The 23,418-nt window shown below is 40.4% G+C and overlaps 1 long non-coding RNA gene across 1 annotated transcript in view; it reads left to right on the top strand.

The window, feature by feature from the left end:
• The window catches only part of LOC309797488, a 64,058-nt gene extending 40,840 nt beyond the window's left edge, over nucleotides 1-23,218 (top strand). Inside the window, exon 3 of the long non-coding RNA XR_014292660.1 lies at nucleotides 23,156-23,218. This is a non-coding gene — a long non-coding RNA (uncharacterized lncRNA). The remainder of the gene's footprint in view (nucleotides 1-23,155) is intronic.
• Nucleotides 23,219-23,418: the final 200 nt, after the last annotated feature.

Consider the following 23,418-nt stretch of genomic DNA (forward strand, 5'->3'; position numbering starts at 1 on the left):
AAATCTCCTAAGATTCTGCAAGGCAGATTTTTCTTTGTATGATTTTAAATTCCCTCAAGACCTGAAAGGGCCATTGCTGTAGAAAAGGGGTCTGGTACATGTAACACCTGGATGGAAATAACAGCTTATGGGAAAACATGGAATTTGAGGAATTCTGGGGCAGGATGCTGGAAGTAGATGACTGCAAAAGGCCTTTCCAAGTCACAGCCTTATAGCTCCTGGTCCTCTTTACCTTCTCCTCTTCCTGACCCCAACCTCATGAGGATGAAAGTGTACTCTAGAGACCTTTGATCAAATCCTGCCCACAACAGTCTGTGGTTTGAAAGTTACAAAATTCCCTGAGAATTGGTAAGCTCTCTATCTTCCTCATTAGTCATTTAGTACCATTTATAATTTCCAAACAGCTACTGTTTATAGAGCCCTTGCTTTCCATGTCTGAGTGTGTTTTATCATTATTCTTTTTGATCTTGGAAATGTAATCTTTAACAAACCACCAATTAACCATGAAATGTCACTGCAGCAAAACATCAGTATTCTCCATGGGGTTTGTTGTACTTGGATTTGACCTTCATTGTTCATTCTTGGACTGTCTTCCTAGTTTGTGGCTTATTTGGATTCGCATTTCTTCTTTTTGTTGATTACTTGAAAGCTTTTGTGTAGAAATTAAGCTGGTAAAATAACATAGAAGGCTTTTCCCCTATGATAGTCCCTTTCTTTTGATACCAGTAATTAAAAGTGTGCTGTGATAGCATTAGAGGACTTAAAGTTTGAAGGTTTTAAGAATGACTTGGAGACTCAGGAGTGAAAAGGGACTAATACAAGTGAGCATGAATTATTATTTTGCTCAAAATACTATTTAAAAGAGATTAGAATTTAGGTTTATTGAAGAAAATGGTTATATTTGAGCTATTTGAAGTTCTAACAGTCAGATATTCTTTGAAAATCTATTTTAAAGTTCTAACTGGTGATCGTAGAATAAAATTGCCACTTGATGGAATGTGGAATGTGAAGAGGTGAAAGAAAAGTCAGACTGGAATGATGCTACAAAAAAAGAAACTTCCCATCATGACCAGGCAGAGCAAATGGAAATCAGGTGGGAAAGGACATAGAAGCAGAGATGGTTTTGTGATTCCTGGAGCCTGCAGCTCTTTGAAAGTGCTAACCACCATGGGGCAGGTGCAGAGCACCAAATGAGAGCCTCTCGTAAAAGTCCACGCGGCAGAGATGACAGGGGCACCAGGTGGGAAGTCTCTCCATGTTTGGTACACAGGCTGGAATTTCCAAGATATGAAGACACAGGTCTTTCTCTGAAAGGGGCGGACTGTGACGTTTTTTAGATAGAATTTCCAGAGCTAATGACATACTCAAGCTAAAGAAAATATATCTGTCCATCTAGGGACGCTGAAAACAGTGGGAGGCAGAAAGAGAAAATATTTTGGCAACTGAGAGACCTGGGCTGGTGTCTGTTACTTCAGTAAATTACTTAATGCCTCTGAGTCCAGCTTCCTCCTCTATAAACTGGTGATGTACTAATAAGATTGTTGTGGGCATTAAATGAGATCATGGACGTTGGGCCATTGGTACAGTACCTGGCACATAAGAACTGTTTAATAAATGGAAACCAGCACTCATTATTCAAATGATAAGAATAGTGCATCTCAGGCTCTTGTTGAGAGAGGTTTCTTATTATCTATTCTAATTGCTAAGATGACTTGTGAAGCCCTCTGAATTTGCATTTGCCGGTTGCCTGCTATTGGCAATTTGTTCAATGTCCCTCCTATATTTCTTAGACCCTACCATTTTGTGCATGTGGCAAACTTTCAATTGCCATTATTTGGCATTTTCCAGCCCAGGAACTTCTGAAGCTGTTGAAGTCTGCTCTGTCTGTGTAGATGGCAGGAAGGAAGTGAGGGGAATTAATAGCTTCCCAGCAGCAGTCCTCAACCAAGGACTGATGGGAGTGGGTATCTAAATGCCCCAGCTCCCTGGCCCTTCAAGTTGGAAGCTTGTGTTTCCCAGAGTTTCTCTGTGGATTACCTCCACTTTTCCACACTCTTACCTGGCTATAACACAGTATTTAATGCTTGCCTTCTCTTCCCTATCTCACTTTCCTATTGGCGTTTCTTCCATTTCTCATATTAACTATTTGAACTGGAATGTTTATGACTGGGTTTGATTCTGGGAGAACCCCTAGGAAGTCATTTTCTTGAGAGAAAACAGTTGTCAAGTTGCCTTCTATGAAAAGATATTAAATAATAGAAAAACTTAAGCTTTCTTTATGGTCGATTGATTTTTCCCTATGCACATTAATTGGCTACAGTATTGTTTAAATAATGATATAATATAGAAGTGATACAAAAAGCAAAAGGACACTGCTGATTTTAGAATATTTGTTTTCATGTTAAGCATCTAAGACACATCAGTTATGTGAAATGAAAACATGATGACCCAAAACCTATGGGATGCAGCAACTGCAGTTCTAAGAGGGAAGTTTATAGCAATACAATCCTACCTCAAGAAACAGGAAAAATCTCAAATAAACAACCTAACCTCACACCTAAAGCAATTAGAGAAAGAAAAACAAAAAAGACCCAAAGTTAGCAAAAGGAAAGAAATCATTAAGATCACATCAGAAATAAACAAAAAAGAAATGAAGGAAACAGTAGCAAAGATCAATAAAACTAAAAGCCGGTTCTTTGAGAAGAGAAGCCAAATTGATAAACCATTAGTCAGACTCATCAGGAAAAAAAGGGAGAAGATGCAAATCAACAGTTAGAAATGAAGAAGTAACAACTGACACTGCAGAAATACAAAGGATCGTGAGAGATGACTACAAGCAACTCTATGCCAATAAAATGGACAACCTGGAAGAAATGGACAAATTATTAGAAAAGCATAACCTTCCGAGACTGAACCAGGAAGGAATAGAAAATATAAACAGACCAATCACAAGTGCTGAAATTGAGACTGTGATTAAAAATCTTCCAAGAAACAAAAGCCCAGGACCAGATGGCTTCACAGGCAAATTCTATCAAACATTTAGAGAAGAGCTAACACGTCTCCTTGTCAAGCTCTCCCAAAATGTAGCAGATGGAGCAACACTTCCAAACTCATTCTACAAGGCCACCATCACCCTGATACCAAAACCAGACAAATATGTCACATTGATAGAAAACTACAGGCCAATATCATTGATGAACAGAGATGAAAAAATCCTCAACAAAATACTAGCAAACAGAATCCAGCAGCACATTAAAAGGATCATACACCACGATCAAGTGGGGTTTATCCCAGGATGCAAGGATTCTTTAATATACGCAAATCAATCATTGTGATAAACCATATTAACAAATTGAAGGAGTAAAACAATATGATCATCTCAAGAGATGCAGAAAAAGCTTTTGACAAAATTCAACACCCATTTATGATAAAAAGCATCCAGAAACTAGGCATAGAGGGAACTTACCTCAGTATAATAAAGGCCATGTATGACAAACCCATAGCTAACATCGTTCTCAATGGTGAGAAACTGAAACCCTTTCCTCTAAGATCAGGAACAAGACAAGGTTGTCCACTCTCACCACTATTATTCAACATAGTTTTGGAAGTTTTAGCCGCAGCAATCAGAGGAGAAAAAGAAATAAAAGGAATCCAAATTGGAAAAGAAGTAAAGCTGTCACTGTTTGCAGATGACATGCTACTTTACATAGAGAATCCTAAAGATGCTACCAGAAAACTACTAGAGCTAATCAATGAATTTGGTAAAGTAGCAGGATACAAAATGGGCAGAAACCTCTTGCATTCCTGTACACTAATGATGAAAAATCTGAAAGAGAAATGAAGGAAACACTCCCATTTACCATGGCAACAAAAAGAATAAAATACCTAGGAATAAACCTACCTAAGGAGACAAAAGACCTGTATGCAGAAAAGGGTAAGACACTGATGAAAGAAATGAAAGATGATTCAAATAGATGGAGAGGAATACCATGTTCTTGGATTGGAAGAATCAACATTGTGAAAATGACTATACGACCCAAAGCAATCTACAGATTCAGTGCAATTCCCATCAAACTAGCAATGGCATTTTTCACAGAACTAGAACAAAAATTTTCACAATTTGTATGGAAACACAAAAGACCCTGAATAGCCAAAGCAATGTTGAGAAAGAAAAACGAGCTGGAGGAATCAGGCTCCCAGACTTCATACTATACTACAAAGCTACAGTAATCAAGACAGTATGGTACTGGCACAAAAACAGAAATATAGATCAGTGGAACAGGACAGAAAGCCCGGAGATAAAGCCACGCACATTTGGTCACCTTATTTTTGAGAAAGGAGGCAAGAATACACAATGGAAAGAAGAGAGCCTCTTCTATAAGTGGTGCTGAGAAAACTGGACAGCTACATGTTAAAGAATGAAATTAGAACACTCCCTAACACCATACGAAAAAGAAAGTCAAAATGGATTAATGACCTAAATATACAGCCAGACACTATAAAACTCTTCAAGGAAAACATAGGCAGAACAGTCTATGACATAAATCACAGCAAGATCCTTTTTGACCCACCTCCTAGAGAAATGGAAATAAAAATAAACAAATGGGACCTAATGAAACGTAAAAGCTTTTGCACATCAAAAGAAACCCTAAACAAGATGAAAAGACCACCCTCAGAATGGGAGGAAATATTTGCAAACGAAGCAACTGACAAAGGATCAATCTCCAAAATTCACAAACATCTCATGCAACTCAATATCAAAAAAACAAAGAACCCAATCCAAAAATGGGCAGAAGGCCTAAATAGACATTTCTCCAAAGAAGATATAGAGATTGCCCACAAACACATGAAAGAATGCTCAACATCACTAATCATTAGAGAAATGCAAATCAAAGCTACAATGAGGTATCACCTCACACCAGTCAGAATGGCCATCATCAAAAAATCTACAAACCGTAAATGCTGCAGAGGCTGTGGAGAAAAGGGAAGCCTCTTGCACTGTTGTTGGGAATGTAACTTGATACAGCCACTATGGAGGTCAGTATGGAGGTTCCTTAAAAAACTAAAAATAGAGCTACCATACGACTCAGCAATCCCACTACTGGGCATATACCCTGAGAAAACCATAATTCAAAAAGAGTCATGTGCCACAATGTTCATTGCAGCTCTATTTACAACAGCCAGGGTATGGAAGCAACCTATGTGTCCATCGATAGATGAATGGATAAAGAAGATGTGGCACATATATACAATGGAATACTACTCAGCCATAAAAAGAAACAAAATTGAGTTATTTGTAGTGAGGTGAATGGAGCTAGAGACTGCTATACAGAGTGAAGTAAGTCTGAAAGAGAAAAATAAATACCCTATGCTAACACGTATATATGGTATCTAAAAAAAAAAAAGGTTCTGAAGAACCTAGGGGCAGGATAGGAATAAAGACACAGATGTAGAGAATGGACTTGAGGACACGGGGAGTGGGAAGGGTAAGCTGGGATGAAGTGAGAGAGTGGCATGGACATATATACACTACCAAATGTGAAATAGATAGCTAGTGGGAAGCGGCCGCATAGCACAGGGAGATCAGCTCGGTGCTTTGTTACCACCTAGAGGGGTGGGATAGGGGGAGTGGGAGGGAGACACAAGAGGGAGGAGATATGGTGATATATGTATATATATATAGCTGATTCACTTTTTAATAAAGCATGAACTAACACACCATTTTAAAGTAAGTATAACCCAATAAAGATGTTAAAAAAGAAAAGAAAAGAAAAGATTGAATCTGACCAGAACCCATGTGTAATCACAGCTCGGCATTTAACAACTGGTTTAATTCCTTATCATAAATATACAACCAGGCCAGAGGCATCCAATATTTATAATAAATATCAGTGACATGATAGTATCATCATGAGACCTCTGTGTATTCTTTCTGATTCAGATGAAACCCAAATTTTCTGTCTCCCCACAAAACTTACTTTTTCTATTTTCATGCATTGACTGCATAATTGATTTTGGAGAGCTGTTCCATCTGTGTTTTGAGTTGGGCTGAAGTAAGCAGTCTCCCTCTCAGGGGGTATGCCTACTCATAACTCAGACAAAATACAGCATGGAATACACGTTGGATGTTTTGGTTTTATCTATCAGGTTGATTTACAAATGATGCCAGCGGTTGTGTCGTCAAAATAGCAGCTTTCAAACTTTTTTCCCCCCAGTGATTGATTCCTTTTACAAATATAATTTTCTCTAGAACTCCAAAGTATAAACTATATTATGAAAATACTGATTTGACAGGCAGGTAGCTGAAAATGGTAATGGACTGCTGTGTGCTCTCAGGACACTCTGCAGTTATTATTTACCCAGAAACCCATGGGAGGTATAGTAAGAAATCCCATTTCAAAATTGCATCACCAACAATGCCTAACTACTGCTTGTATTTTTTCTTTTTAATTTTTATATTTTGCGGTACACGGGCCTCTCACTGCTGTGGCCTCTCCCTTTGCGGAGCACAGGCTCCGGACGCGCAGGCTCAGCGGCCATGGCTCACGGGCCTAGCCGCTCTGCGGCATGTGGGATCTTCCCAGACCGGGGCACAAATGCGCATCCCCTGCATCGGCAGGTGGACTCTCAACCACTGCGCCACCAGGGAAGCCCTCGTATTTCTTATCATAAGCATCAAAGTCAGGGAAGAAGCACACAAAACTTCTAATAAGTACTAAAAGATTTATAACTAAGTAATATTAAAACATTATCTGTTAGAAATTAGTTATTGAGTAATTGACTATTATGTGATAAGACTGGGTTCCAGGTAGATGAGTCTGAATTTTACATGGTATAGAAATTGGAGGGGCATGTTATTGTAGAAGTGGGTTACTGATAGGGGAAAACGGAATTCTCTTATTATATAAATCTTAGAGAAGGGACAGTTTACCGTGATAAACTTAGATGATATGTACTTAGCCAATTGTACCAATAGGCCAGTCTGTGCGATGTTCAAGGAACATGGATTTTCCATTCTCTGAGGTCCTATCCAGTTGCATGAAACCCAGAATGGTGTCTCATCTAACCCTTTGGGATCCTGAAAACTGTTTGTCACCCTGAAAATCCAGCATGATTCCCCAACATGATTGCAAAATCTGCCATTAATCAAGCAGCCCTTGTAACCTGGCTCTAGCAGTTTCTCACTATACCACTAGCACCATCTTGCCTCATTGCCCAAAGGTTGCATGCTAAGACTAGGTACTGCACATGCCCAATATGGACTGGTTTAGCATGTAGGCTTTGACAAAGGCTTTCACAGACATGAGGACTTGATTACACATGTTTAGAAATGAGAGCAAAGCAGGTACTGCTGTTTTAAAAAAATGACCAGGGCCAATCTACACACTTACTAATAAATAACATATTTAAAGTAAGGTCATTTATATACACAAATTTGGTAGGAGTCTTACACTGAGATTTGCAGACAAGAATGAGTTAACCAGACATGCCTTGCAAGGGGGTTCACCAAAATGTGTTAAAACCTAATATATATCACTTGTGAGTCAGTGACTCCTAGAATATTCCCACAGTGTTAAAATATACATTAAAAATAAAAAATTTGGACTAAATTATTTGTATGTAACACCTGAAACAACTATGCAGAATTTTAGGGCTTCTAGAAACATAGCTTAAAAATAAATCCTAAAATGAGGTCCCTGGCTTGGAGAATTTGGATTATTGCCATTTTACCAATGGAGAAAAAGCAAACAAATCAAAAAATGACTTAGGCATGATTACATAGTAACTCAATGGCAGGCCTGAAGAGTGGAACTCAGGGTTTCTGTGCTGAAATCCAGGAATCCAATGAGCTAAACTTCCAGGAAGTAGAGTATAGCACTGAAGTTCCAGACGACAGCTATATCATTGAGTTTGGTGTAAAATAAAATTCATTTCATTCAAGTGAGAACTGTTAGTTGCTCAAAAATAATATTGGGATATAACTTCCTATTACTTTGACTTTGCTCCTAATCCATGTCTGATGGCTTGGTAATGATAAAAAATCAAAGTGTAAAGTTATGTGCAGGAATACTCATTAGACTTGGAGGACAGAACCAGTAATGGGAAGGAATTTTAGGCTACTGTCTTAGGCTGTGAAGTCATTCATAATAAGCTTCTTATTAGCTTTTGGGCCACCATGTTGTACTGAATATCAAGCGTTAATCACCTCAGCTTGTAGACTGTAAAGTGTCTATAGGAAACAGAGTGTCATTTGATTTTCCCTAAAGTAATGCTGAAGCACATTGGCAATAGATTAACATTTTAAAGGACCATCATTTAAAGAAATGCTTTTCCTCAAAGAGTGAAATTCAGAACAACCTATTGTTCGGATGGCTCTTTGTTTGCATCCAACTTCATTCTGATGGGAAATTTTGGACAGTCCCCTTCCCTCATTGTGGAGAGTCAGGGGGAGCTCAGATAAGGTGCTTGCCTTGAAAATGCATGATGAAGTTTGTGTAGTGAAGGAAGATGTAGGGGTGAGTATTCACTAAAGGCATTTAGTTTTCTCATTCAGAAGATAAGTTCAGATTTTCCCAAAAGGTAGGAAAAGATCTAGAAATGGAAGACAAAGCTGAGAGTAGAAGTAGGACAATGTGAGATCAGGTGGGCATGGAGCATGGAAGGATCTCTTTTTCTCTTTGTTGATTTTCAACTGGTTTATTGGCTTTATTGGTGTATTAGTTTTGGAGAGAAGGTGTGAACGTAGGCTTTGTGTATGTACAATCTTCTCGTTTCCTTTTACTGAGAATCTCTGGTACAGGGTGGGATTAGGATCAGTGATAGCGGGTATGAGTCAGCAGAGGAACAGATCTCAAGAAATAGTTCAATTGAAGAATTTTAATAACGAACTAATAATTTCATAAGAAGATAGGGCATGTTTCAGCCCACAAAGGGAATATTTTATTGAAAAATACACTCTCTCCATAGTATGTGCTTGTACCCACTGGGGTAATTCTGGGAGTTAGATAATGCTTTGAAGTTAGTTGGGTGGTTTGAAGGTTTCTACCACTCTGTTCCTGAAAAGGTGTTTTTCATCTTTCTTTTTGATAATAATGCTTACAGGCTTTGTAGAGTAGATACAATGATGCAGAATAAACTCAATAGATAGAACAAATAGGTAGCTAAAATACCTCTCAATGGAAGGGGACCAAATGCATTGTGAATAACCAAGTGTTCATTTTATTCCAAGGAGGGGGGTGGGTAAATGACCCTGGTTCTGTGCCAGATGTTGTTTCAAAACTGGAGCTAGTGTCGATGGAGTCTTGCTGTGTCACTTCAGAAAGGACGTGTTGACTACCATTGTCAGTCTATCTGGTGGCAGTCTTTGTCGTCATTCGCCACAGCCGAGAAGGCAGGCGTCTCACACAAAGTTGTTGAGTTGACAGATGTTTCTTGCGTGGAAGCTCCGAGTTAGCTACCTTTGTAGAGTTTCCTATCCAGCTCAAGCTGGGACTAGAGGAACCATTCAGCAAATGAACACTGACTCTACCAGCTGTTCCATCTACAGCACACGGAGGCTTTTCAGCTTGTCTGAAGCCTGGTACAATTTGTCTGCACAGGTGCTGCAGGTGGAAAGGTATATTAGACTCTCATTAACGCTGGCATTTCACTAGAGGCATTCAAGCCTCCCAGAGCTGGAAAGGGTTGCACTCTTAAATGTTAGGATTCAAAGGACATTCAGATCTTAAGGAGAGAAGCAGGGACATGTAGGCAATGGCCCTCTTTGTTTATAATGTCTCCTTGGTTTCTGAACTCATTCAGTGTTTTGTCCTCCCCTGCCGCTCTGGATGCTGCCGTGCCAGATTCATTAACTGATTAACCCCCCTTTTCATTTTCATGTGAAATGATTCTAACGTTTAAGTAATGAACCCTGGTCTCACTGGTGTGCTGCTGACCTTGGGCTTGTTTTGAATTTGCTAGCTGGCTGCAGTTTACTCTTCAAGCCTTGCCTAAAGTTATCATTCTGTGATGAGATATGAAGAAAATCGGTTAGAAATGGTCCAAAAGACTGAACCAATACAGGAATGGATGATTTTTTTCACCCAAACAGAGACGGAAGAGAGGGAAGTAGGATAACTGCATCTTGGTGGGACATGGCATGTCTGAAGTGAGTGGGAAAGGGAGACGAATATGGAAATTCTTTAGCCCTTGCAGTAGAGACTGGGGGTAGAGGGATACCTTTAAGTTCCCTTTAGTTTATTTAAGAAATGATTTTATCCTCACATCTGAATGGTCTGAGTACAAATCCAAGTTAATTACAGTGGAACCCGTTGGACTCCTGATGTTATGGTGGGAGTCCTATACCTGCTTTATGAGTTGGCTGCATAAGATGGGTCTTCGATTCTATTCTGTGTTTCTGTTAGAAAGGATGTTAGGATAGTGACGTATCTTAGGGGTATCAGTGCATTGTGCTGTGATACTCCTTCTTTTCTTTCCTTCTCTCCCCACCTTCTTCCTTCTCCTCAGCACATATAGAAGCCAGAAATGTCCTAACCTCTTTTTACCTTCAATTTTTAAAACATTGACCATGTCCCTGGCTCTGTGCCAGGTAATGTTGATTCATTACCCCATTTAATATCCTCAGCAAGCAGCAGAAGTAAGCATTATCAGCACCATGTTACAGACAGAAAATTGAGGCTCAGAGAGGTAACGACACGAATGTCAGGTCATGTAACTAATAAGTGATAAGGCTGAGATTCAGATCCATATCTCACTACAAAAGCCGCCTTTCCCCCACATGACTGATGTGCATTGACTTTCAATCCGTGTTTTCTTTAAAAAACTTTGGAGAGAGACCAAGTCCTTGACTTGGGTTAGAAAGGAGTTTCATAGACCTGAATCCCAAAATGCTTAAATTACTGAAATAACAAACAGTAAGAAGTCCAGACCTTCTCCACATTTGGAATCGTTGTTCTTCCCATAGTCTTGTGTCTGTTTCATCAAATATGAGTTGATTATGTTTCAATAAAAAAGGCCACTGAAACATAAAGCTGGGTGATTTAAAGTCATCTTTCGAGGCTTGACAGTCAGTGAATGTTTTATTCTCCTCTGTTGCTATGTCACAAGGACAAACGTAGATCTGATTATAAAATGCAATTGTGTTCCTCTCCGTATTCTACACAGAAAGTGTTATTAAGCCGTGGTGACCTTTACTCACAAGAAACGTGGTTGGCGAGTCACAGAAAGTGTGAGCAATTGCTCCCCCATGAAGCCCTGCTCCTGTGAATGGAGAGACGTCTTTTGGTAAAATGTAGCCATCTGGGAGGATTTAGGAAGGTTGAATACTGAGAAGTAAAGTGATGTGGGTCTTATGGATGGTTGTTGTGAAGTAGATCATTTGTCTAAATCCCAAACCCTGAAATGGCTATCTCTATGAAATGGAACATAGCTTTTATGATATGAATATTCAGTGACCTGACATCAATAAAAAGAGGAATAAAAAGAAGAAAAGCACATAGGTCAATTACATTTTTCCCACCTGGAGAGGTCTTTGCCGCTGAAGCTTGGCATGTCTCTGGACGCAGAGCATCCTTCTGGTGTGTGCTTCAGGCATTGTGCACAGGTGTCTGGTTCCCATTGTGCTGCCAGTGGGCTGGGGGGCCACTTGCTGATGGAGCTCATTGGCAGCTCTTTGTGTATCTTCCTGCTCCCACGAAGCATCATGTCTTTATCTTCTTCCTTCACTGCCTACCTCAGGCACAGCAGGGGGATTGGATCCTCTAACACCACCATGAACTTGAGAGCTTTGCCTCTGCTCTTAAATCTTGCCAAAAGCTTAATTGACACGTTTTCTTGAAAATTCTTTTTTACGTTATAACTCAATCTTTTGGAGCTTTTTCCAGGTTCCTTTGTTGGAGTTTTCTCTTACTTGCTGTGAATTTGCTCTTAGTTCTCAATTCGTGGAAGTATCAAATTTGGTCTGTCTTTTATTCATGGTTAATTTTACGTTATTCATTATCCGTTGATATTGTAACTCCTTGAAGCATATTTAATGGTGGTACACGTCATGCCAAACACGTCTGAGTTTCTCAGATCCATCTGAAGCAGAGAGGATGAAAAAAAAAATCAGCATCTTCACTTTTCCAGAGGAAGGGGGGCCAGACCTTCTAATATTGTAAAATGTGTGAAATCATTGCTGTCTCCAACCGCAAGATTGTTTCAGCATCCATGAGGCAAGTTTATGTGTTTTTGGAATGAGATCCTTTAGTTTCTCTCTGTATTACATTTAGTGTCTGATAAACAATCCCTACTGTCTACACTTTTGTCCTGTTAGTAGTCTAAAGACTTCATTCTCACAAACTGTACCAGTTGACTTTTATCTCCCCTGTTATAATAAGTAGTTTGATGTCTGTTATAAGTAGCCTTGCCAGTAATGTTCGAGAATCATCAGGTTCACTAAAATCCCTTTGGGCTGAAATGTTTTCAGTATTCCTGCTCACCTCATTGTGTTCAACCAGCCCTTCTAAGCTTTCTTTAATGTTTCCATTGATTTCCTTCCTAAGTCACAGTCCCTATGACCAGTCCTGCCATTGCAGGTGCACTCAGAGTTCACCCTGGTGGATCACAGGTTCTCATGTCTATCAAATGAAGTGGGATGATATTGTAAAGAAGAAATACGTTAAGTCCGTGTGGCTGGCATCTCATGAAACTCACTTGGCATGTGGGCTAACATGCTTTCATGATTTTATAGTCTTTGTTTTTAAAAAATGTTTGAAAACATTGTGGTAAAATATACATAACATGTAATTTACCATTTTAACCATTTTATAAAAAGGTATACACTTCAGTGGCATTCACACTGTTGTGCAACCATCACTACTGTCCACTTCGAGGACTTTTTTCATCTCGTAAGATGGGAACCCGGTACTCATTAAACAATAACTCCTCTTTCCTCCCTTCCCCCAGCCCCTGGCAACTATCATTCTACTTTCTGTCTCTATGAATTTGACTATTCTAGGTATCGTATATAGGTGAGGTAATATACAGTATTTGTCCTTTTGTGACTGGCTTATTTCACTTCACATACTATCTTCAAGGTTCATCCACGTTGTAGCATGTGTCAGAATTTCTTTCCTTTTTAAGGTTGCATAATACTTCACGCTAGGTGTACACCACATTTTCTTTATCCATGCGTGCGTTGATGCACAATTGGGTTGTTTCCTCCTTTTGGCTATTGTGAATACTACTGCTGTGAATGTGGGTGGGCAAATATCTTTTCACATCCTTGCTTTCAATTCTTTTGGGTATATGTCCAAAAGTGGAATTGTTGGATCAGATAGTAATCCTATTTTTAATTTTTTGAGGAACTGCCATACTACTTTCCACAGTGTTGCACTGTTTTATATTCCCACCAGCAGCGCACAAGAGTTCCGATTTCTCCGCATCTTCACCAATAGTTATTTTCTGTTTTTTGGATAATAACCATTCTGACGAATGGGAAGTGGTGTCTCACTGTGGTTTTGATTTGTATTTCCCTAATATTAGAGATGTAAAGCCATCTCTTCATGCGCTTATTAGATATTTGTATATTTTCTTTGAAGAAATTCCTATTCAAGTCCTTTGCCCATTTTTAAATTGAGTTGTTTGTTTGTTTTGTTGTTGAGTTGTAGGAGTTCTGTTTATATTCTTGATATTAACCCTTTGTCAGACATATAATTTGCAAATATTTTGTTTCATTCCAAGAGCTGCCTTTTCACTTTGTTGATAGTACAAAAGTTGGATGCATAAAAGTTTTAAATTTTGATATAGTCCAATTCACCTATTTTTTTCTTTGGCTGCTTCTGCAGCCTTTGTCTTTTTAGATTCAATCTTTTATAGTGTTTTTATCTTGAAAGAATAATCTTGGTTATTTTACTCTTTCCTCAAGATTCATGTTATAGACCTTTACTTAACCTCACTGCTAAGCATGCTTTTCACTCTCACAGACACTAAAATCTAGCCTGGAGTGTTGCTCCACGCGGAAGGTGAGTGGGCAGGCTGCAAGGGACCTTACATCCCCATGCTTTTACTTAGGCTTTCTCTAGGTTGAAGTTGTGTTATAAACAATAACGTATGATTTGGTTTGTTGGATAGCCTCAGAATTCCACTTTCTTTTCCATCCATGTATTCACTGTTCATTGGTGCTTGTATTTTCTATTTGTGCAGTTACTTTTCTATTAGTGTTATCTGAAAAATTAATGAGTATTCTAGATAGCCTCATCTAGGTCAGGGTTTTTTTAACTTCTTTCTTTAAAGCACTTGAACCCCTTTTCTAACAAAAGCTTAAGTAGAAGCTCAGTACAGTGGGTAAGAGCAGTGGTTACTCAGGAGCAGGGAATGAAGATGTTCAGCTCACTGCTTTCCCTCCTCCAGCCCTTGAACCTTTCCCTTTGAACCTGGATGGAGGCTCTGTGGAGCCGAGTTTGCTCAGGACAGAAAAGCCTGTTGATAAGGCAGGAGATGAATTACAGTCATTCACTTCCCACTTCTCCAGTCCTACTTACATGAAAGCAATTCAACTTTTGTATGGTAAGTGTATTTAGGAATCCATGTACTATTCAGCTTAAACTACAGGGTTCTCTCAAACTGGAAATCAAATAAACAAACATCCCCCCACCCCCTCAAAACAACCAGGTTTCTCTGCCTGAAATTGTTGTTCAGAAACCTCCAATCGACTTTACTGACCAAAACGATAACCCACACATGCCAAGGACTTGTAACCATGATACATGATACACTTCTTGGGACACCCCACTGTGCATAGTGACCCATTTTATTGATGAGTATTTCACATAGGAAGATTCAAAAGCCAGAGGAGAGTCCCCTGGTAAGGAGGCCACCTACTGAGACACAGGAAACTTAATTTTGATCCACAGACATTGTAAGCTAGAAAGGAACTTGGAGATCGGTAGCCCAAGAGGCAGCAAGAGTGGTGTGTTTGGTTTGCACAGAATTTAAAAAATTAGTTGCCAGCATTAAAAAAAAAAAAACAGCAGTGTTTATATAAACATTACAAATAAAGATAAAAATCTTGATTTTAGCCTGTCTTGGAAAAATCATAACATGTGACACTAGGCCCATGGTCCTGTATGGCACTGATGAATTACAGGAGGCCTTTAAAAACTCCCAGTGTCAGGCTTCCTTGGTGGCGCAGTGGTTGAGAGTCTGCCTGCCGATGCAAGGGACACGGGTTCGTGCCCCGGTCCGGGAAGATCCCACATGCCATGGAGTGGCTGGGCCCGTGAGCCATGGCCGCTGAGCCTGTGCCTCTGGAGCCTGTGCTCCGCAACGGGAGAGGCCACAACAGCGAGAGGCCCGCGTACCGCAAAAAAAAATTAAAAAAAATAAAATAAAATCCCAGTGTCCAGTCTGCATCCCAGACAAATTAAATGATATTCTCTGTGGTTAGCACTCAGACGTCAGTATATATTTAAAAAATTGTACTAAAAACACATGACAGTGATTATCATCTAAGTCATTTTAAGCATACAGTTTAGTGTTTTAAGTGTATTCACATTGTTGTGCAACAGACTTCTAGAACTTTTTCATCTTGCAGAACTGAAACTCGATACCCATTAAACACTAATTCCCCCACCCTCCTTCTTCCAGCCCTTCCTTGGCAACCACTTTTCTACTTTCTGTTTCTATGATTTTGAGTACTCTACATACTTCATATGAGAGGAATCATACAGTATTTGTCCTTTTGTGACTGGCTTATTTTGCTTAGCATCATGTCCTCAGGATTCATCCATGTTGTAGCATTTGACAGGATTCCCTTCTTTTTTTTTAAGGCTGTATAATATTTCATTGTTTGTATGTCCATTCATCTGTGAAGGAATATTTTGTTTGCTTCCACCTCCTGACTATTGTGAATAATGTTGCAGAGTGTGCAGATTTATTTCTGAGATCCTGCTTTGAATTATTTTGCATATAAACCCAGAAGTGGGATTGCTGGATCATATGGTAATTTTATTTTTAATTTTTTGAGGAACTTCTGTACTATTTTCTCTAGTGGCTGCACCATTTCTCATTCCCAGCAAGAGGGCACAGGGTTCTAACCTCTCCGTGTCCTCTCCAACACTTGTTATTTCTGTTCTTTTGACAGTGGCCATCCCAGTGGGTGTGAGATAATGTCTCATTGTGGCCTTGATTTGCATTTCTCTTAAGTTTAGTGATGTTGAGCATCTTTTCATGTGCTTGTTGGCCATTTGTATATCTTCACTGGAGACTTGTCTGTTCAAGTTCTTTGCACTTAAAAAATCAGTTATTTGTGGGTTTTTTTGTTGAGTTGTGGAAGTTCCTCAGATATTTTGGATATTAATCCCACATTAGACATAAGATTTTCAAATATTTTTCCCATTCCAATAGGTTGCCTTGTCATTCTGTTGATTGTTTCCTTACCTGCATGGAAGTTTTAAAATTTGATGTAGTCCTATTTGTCTACTTTTGCATTGTTGTATGTGCTTTTAGTATCGTATCCCAGAAATTATTGCCAAATGTAATGTCCTAAAATTTTTACCCTATGCTTGCTTCTAGGAGTTTTATAGTTTTGGTCCTGTACTTCTTTCTTTCTTTCTTTTTTTTTTTTTTTTTTTTGCGGTACGCAGGCCTCTCATTGTTGTGGCCTGTCCTGTTGTGGAGCACAGGCTCCGCACGCGCAGGCTCAGCGGCCATGGCTCACGGGCCTAGCCGCTCCGTGGCATGTGGGATCGTCCCGGACCAGGGGAACGAACCCATGTCCCCTGCATCGGCAGGTGGACTCTCAACCACTGCACCACAGGGAACCCCTGTACTTCGTTCTTTAATTTATTCTTTTGCAAGTAGATATCCAGTTTTCCAATATCATTTGTTTAAGAGATTGTGTTTTCCCCATTGTGTATTTTTGGCACCTTTGTCAAATATCGTTTGGCCATATAAGCAAGGGTTAATTTCTAGGCTCTCTACTCTGTTAAACTGGTCTAAATGTTTTTCTACAAGTACCATACCACTTTGATTGCTGTTGCTTTGTACTGTGTTGTGAAATCAGGAAGTGTGAGGCTTCTAACTTTGTTCTTTTACAAGATTGTTATGGCTACTTGAGGCTCCATAAGAATCATAAGATATTTTTCTGCTACTGGGATTTTGATCGGAATTGCATTCAATTTGTAGATTTCTTTGGGTAGCGTGGCCATTTTAACGATATTCCAATCCTTGAGCATGGGATGTCTTTCCATTTATATACAAATACAATCTTCCTTGATATCTTTAAGCAGTGTGTTGTAGTTTTCAATGTACAAGTTCTTCACCTTCTTGGCTAATTTTATACCTAAGCATTTTCTCCTTCTTGATGCTGCTGTGAGATTATTTTCTTAATTCTCTTTCAGATTGATCATTGTTAATGTATAAAAATGCAACTGCATTGTGTTTGTTAATTTTGTATTCTGCAACTTTGCTAAAATTATTTCTTGGGTTCAGCAGGTTTGTTTGTGTGTGTGTGTGTGTGTGTAATCTTTAGGAATTTTTGTGCCTAATATGTCATCTGTAAACAGAGATCATTTTACTTCTTCCTTTCAAATTTGGATGCCTTTTATTTTATTTTTTTGTGTGTCTGATTTCTCTGGCTAGGACATTTAGTACTATGTTGAATAGTAGTGATGAGAGTGGGTATCTTTTCCGTCTTCCTGGTCTTAGAGGAAAAGCTTTAAGTCTTTCACTGCCGAGTATGATGTTAGCTGTTGGTTTTTCATATATGGCTTTTATTATGTTGAAGTACTTTCCTTCTATTAATAGTTCGCTGTGTTTTTATCAGGAAAGGGTATTAGACTTTTGTCAAATGTTTTTTCTACATCAGTTGATATAATCACGTGGTTTTGTCTTTCCTTCTGTTAATTTTGCTGTATTACAATGATTGATTTTCATATGTTTCATCATCACTGCATTTCATTTGGGCATGGTGTATAGTATTTTTTTTTTTTTTTTTTTTTTTTTTGCGGTATGTGGGCCTCTCACTGTTGTGGCCTCTCCCGTTGCGGAGCACAGGCTCCGGACGTGCAGGCCCAGTGGCCATGGCTCACGGGCCCAGCAGCTCCGCAGCATGCGGGATGCTCCCGGACCGGGGCACGAACCCGTGTCCCCTGCATTGGCAGGCGGACTCCCAACCACTGCACCACCAGGGAAGCCCGAGAGCTGTCACTTCTGTTCAGTTACATGAACATGGTGACAGGCAAGCATAAATGCAGAGATGGCATTCCTGTGCTGGTATGGGGAAAAGGAAGAGAGGCCACTGGTCAGGACATTGTTTTGCCTAGGGAGGAAGAAGATCCAGTACTTTGGTAATTTATTTAAGCTTTTGTTTTTTTTTTTGCGGGATAGAGGAGCAAGTAGGGGAGCTCATACTTGAAGCCGAATCCGGCCTCTGTACCCTGACACTGAATTAAATCTCAAGACAGAGTTGTGGGTGAAGTAGAAAAGAATAGCTTTATTGCTTTGCCAGGCAAAGGGGGCTAGAGCAGGCGATTGCCCTCAAAACTCTGTGTCCCTGACCTGGAGAGGGTAGTGAGGAGTTTTATAGTAATCGTTCAAAGAGGAGAGCATGATCAGCTCATGGACATTTCTCTGATTGGTTGGTGGTGAGGTAAGTGGGTGTCAGCATCATCAACCTTATGGTTCCAACTGGTTCTGGGGTCTGCGTGTTTGTGGGTAGCACACCATTAACTTCTCCCACCTAGTGGGGGTTTCAGTATCTGCAAAACAGCTCAAAGATATTGTTATGTGTATCCCTTAAGGGGGAACCAAGACCCTGCCCGAAGGCTGCACTAGTGTTTCTTTTGACTATTCCTCCCTTGTCTCGCATCCCCTCCCTTCTCTAATTAGCAACTGTTTGAACCTGCTCCTTGGAACTCAGGGAAGGTCATGGAGGCTGAATGAAGCCATTTCCTGTAATCAAGAAATGGGGGACACCGATACAGGCTTTGTGCCCAGGAGCCCACAGGGTCCTGCTAGGGATCATACTCAGTGCAAGGAGATGTGGAAAATCCAGAGATAAGGAATCATGGCCTCTTACTTGCCAAGGGCTCCTACTCTATGTTGTGGGGGAAATCAGACGCATTCATTAAGAGTCTGCCCGATTGAAGGATGTGAAAAGAGTTATCACAGAGGTACAACTAACATGCTGGGAAAATGTGTGGTCCATTCTCACTGGGATATCTGGAAGGGCTTCCTGTAGAAAGTGGGATTTTAATTGAACTTAAAAACAATTTGTACTTTGAAAAATTATACTCTTGAAAGAAATGAGTTGAGCAAGCGCCTGTCCTCTGATGGAGGGAGGGAAGTCTGGCCTAGTTGAGTGGAGGCGGGAAGGTGAGTGTTACACTTAGTCTGGAAAACTCGGCAGGGTCTTCAACCCTACGGGGCTTTGAACGTTCGGTTGACTCTTTTCGGTTTTATTCTTCTCGCATTGGGAAGCCATTTAAGATTTAAGCAGGGGAATAATATTCTTAAAGAAAATAACTATGACCAGGATGAATTGAAGGGAGGGAGAAACGACATACTCATTTATCTACAATTTGGGGAAGAGAGGAAGATTACCTCTAATTCATTAGATGTGCATTGTATCAGCAGGAGGGAAATAAGCAGCATATCTTGATACATAAATCCTCCTCCCATATATGCATTCTTTTTCACCAGGGAGCAAGTATTTGGCAGCCAAGTTATCTTTAAAGTAATAATAAGAAAGCTATTTGGAATAAATGTTTCAGAACCATTTGTTACTTTGCACAGACCTATGAGCAAGTAGGATTGAGCTAAAGCATTTACAGTGGTATGTGGTTCTGCAGGGGCCGCCACCCTATTATATATACTTATATCTTGGCTAAACTCCAGCTGTTGCCACTGCTATTAGTCAAAGAACTGAAGTGTCAACGAGCTAATCAAAATAGCAGAGTGGGAGTCAAGAGTTTTTCCGCCTGTTTCCTAAAGTCTTAGGAAGATTGTTTCCTTTTTATTCCTTATATTCAGAACATAAAAGCCTCGCAGACATCTAATCTTTACTAGGTCAAACATTTCAAAAGGCAGTGGGATTATTTTCCAGTTGCTTTTCAGTTTAAGGCAAGTGTTTTAGGGGCTTCCAAAGCCTCCCTCCTGAATCCATTTATGAAAAAAAAAAACAAAAACAAAAAATGAAAGGCATTATTAACCCAACTACATTGTCTTGGTGTAAAAATCCTAACATATAGCATAGTGGGAAAAGGTTCTGAATCATGACCTAAGAGATGTGAGTTCTAGACCCAGTTTTGTGAATGCATAGCTTGGTGGTTTTGTCAAGTCTCCTATTTAACAGGGAGGGATTAGAATTTTTCTGTATGGTTTCTGTACTATTCAGTAGTATTGTTCACAATTACTTTTGCCTAAGGAGTTTAGAAAATGGAGAGACACATGATAATGTTGTAGGAAGAGGGACCTCTTCCAGGGCCCAAGAGTGGGCTCTTGCCTACCACTCAGAAAAGAATTTTCTGAGGAGACACACGTGCTGACAAATCAACAGACTTTATTGGGAAGGGGTGTCCGGGTGCAGAGCAGGAGGGGAAGGGAACCCAGGAGAACTGCTCTGCCATGTGGCTCGCAGTCTCAGGTTTTATGGTGATGGGGTTAGTTTCTGGGTTGTCTCCGGCCAGTCATTCTGACTCAGGATCCTTTCTGGTGGTGCACACATTGCTCAGCTAAGATAGGTTCCAGAGAGAAGGATTCTGGGAGGTTGGTAGGACATATGGACAGGAGTCTCCTCTCTCCTTTTGACCTTTCCCTAATTCTTCCGGTTGGTGGTAGTTGGTTAGTTCCGCGTTCCTTACCAGGACCTCCTGTTTTAAGATAACTCATGAAAGTGGTTACTGTCGGGCCTGGTCAGGGCAGGCAGTTTTGGGCAGTGGTTTCCCTAAAAATAAGATTGTGGTCAACAATTTTGGGTGGAAGTGATGTGTGTTACTTTTGGGCGAGAACTCACACTGCCAGTGTGAGGCTCCAGAATTCTTTCTCTCTACAAAGATGACTGAGAGAGGTGGCTTTGTCAAGCAGGGGGCAGGAATAAGGAAAACGAAGAGCAGAACTCCTAGGCAGCCCATGATGGGCATGTACAACGAGTGGGAAATGAACCTTTGTTGTTTTAAACCACTGAGATTTGGAGGAATTATTCAAGCTTATTCCTTTTTGTTTGTTTGTTTGTTTGTTTGTTTTGCAATGTGCGGGCCTCTCACTGCTGTGAGAGGAAGATAATAACAATGACAAGTAGCAAACCCTCTAAAATGGAGACTATACTCCATTATAGCCAATTAATGGGAGTGGGAAGCTCGGGCTCACTGTCCAGGACATAGAAATAAAAGCTGAGGATGCTCTGAGGCATCTCTTGGATCTCTATAAGCCTCCATCATTTCTGCTGAGTAGGGTTGACAGATAAAATATAGGCTCTTCAGTTAAATATGAATGTCAGAAAAACAACGAGTACATTTTTAAGGTAAGTATGCCCCAAATAGTACATAGGATCTACTTATACTAAAAGTGATGACTTATTATTCATGGGAAATTCAAGTTTAACTGGGTATCCTGTATTTTTATTTAGTAAAGGTGACAGCCTTACTGATGATCCACAATGAAGGCAGTTCAGGAACGGTACATGCTGGCTCTCGGACAGTCAGAAATGGCATCAGCAGATCCAGGTACAGTATGAAATTCTTTTTGGATGTAGCTCAGAAGCCATGGCCAGCCCTTGACTGCAAGTACTGCCTCGGGTTTCCCTGAGGTGGGGTAAACCGTCCTCTTAATGGCCTTTTGGTAAGTCTGGAAGACCATATCCAAGGGGAGCCCCAAAGTCAGTTTCATCCTCACAACCATGTTTCCAATTCCTAGAATTGGCTGCAGGTGACTCACAAGAGATGAGGAGGTTTGTGAAAATTGGGAGTGTCATAGCTTGAACCCTTTGTAGGTAAAGTTTTGGTGCTCTGAGAGTTTTAATAGGAGCAATGTGAAAGACTCCAGGTCCCCAGGTAGATAGAAACAATCCTGTTTTACTTCTGTGTATGTGACAAGTCTCTAATAGTTCAGAGAGCAAATATCTGCTCTTACAAAGACTGATCCAAGCTTGGAGGTTTCTGGTGACAAGGCAAGGTCGTGAGTCTGAAGTTGACCTTTTATGGTTGAGGAGACAATAAGGTGGTCAGAAGGTCAATCATGGAGGAGACGTTGGCTTCATCCATTGTGCAGGCTTGTATATGTGGTTCTATGTAGATTGTGTTTCAAAGGTGGATCTTGTTTACAACTATGAACATTCTCCGATGTGCTTTTTGGACCTTCATTCCCAGAGCGAGAGCAGTGCCGAGGCTCTAGAAATGCCATGGATATTCTGAGCTGTCAGTGGCATTTCCCCGGTACAGTTCCCTTGGTGCTGCTCCTTGAAATGTCCACAGGGATTATCATGTGTCTTGTGGCAGGTCCTAGCATCGTGAAAGGAAGCTGCTGCACCTGGCTCAGAGGATTTCGGATGTGGTGGGAGGAGGAGTAGTACTACGACTATAAATTGTATCACAGCATATCTATTCCATCTTGAGAGTGGGGTTGGGGGGTTATGAAGGGGGGCTTTTATTGTACTTTTATACATTGTACCCTTGAAACTAATTCAATTTTTTAAAATTAATTAATTTATTTGGGGCTGCTTTGGGTCTTTGTTGCTCCTAGCGGGCGTTCCCTAGTTGCAGTGAGCGGGGGCTCCTCTTGGCTGTGGTGCACGGGCTTCTCATTGCAGTGGCTTCTCTTGTTGCGGAGCATGGGCTCTAGGCACGCAGGCTTCCGTAGTTGTGGCACGTGGGCTAGGTTGATGTGGCACACGGGCTCTAGAGTGCGGGCTCAGTAGTTGTGGCGCGCGGGCTTAGTTACTCCGTGGCACGTGGGATCTTCCCAGACCAGGGCTCGAACCCATGACCCCTGCATTCGCAGGCATATTCTTAACCACTGCTCCACCAGGGAAGCCCGATAATTCAGTTTTTTATAAAGAGAAGATTCCTAATATTATTCCAAAATTTTAAAAATATGTAGTTGGATAACACTATGAAAAATTAACTGATATATTCTTTTATTATTTCTCTTTGCTCCCTGGATTTTTTTCCCCATCCAGTCAGCTAGGCACTGTGAGTTCACTGCATTAGGAAGGTAAAGACTCAGCAGAAATGAGGGAGAAAAACAGAAAAGTCTCAGCTTTGGAATGTTCACAACGGAGGCCACAGTAGAACAGGTGAGAATTCTGTGAACCAAAAATAAATGTCGTCTCAAATGCAAAAAAGTATTCTCTGCACTGGGAGGCAGGAGAGGGAGGGAGGGAAGGACTGAAGGAGAGAGATCAGTGTGGCCAGGGACATGGAGACTGTGCTTGAGGACGAT

The sequence above is a fragment of the Mesoplodon mirus genome (genome assembly GCF_964341445.2).
Source record: "Mesoplodon mirus genome assembly, contig: HAP1_SCAFFOLD_619, whole genome shotgun sequence".
Taxonomy (NCBI): domain Eukaryota; kingdom Metazoa; phylum Chordata; class Mammalia; order Artiodactyla; family Ziphiidae; genus Mesoplodon; species Mesoplodon mirus.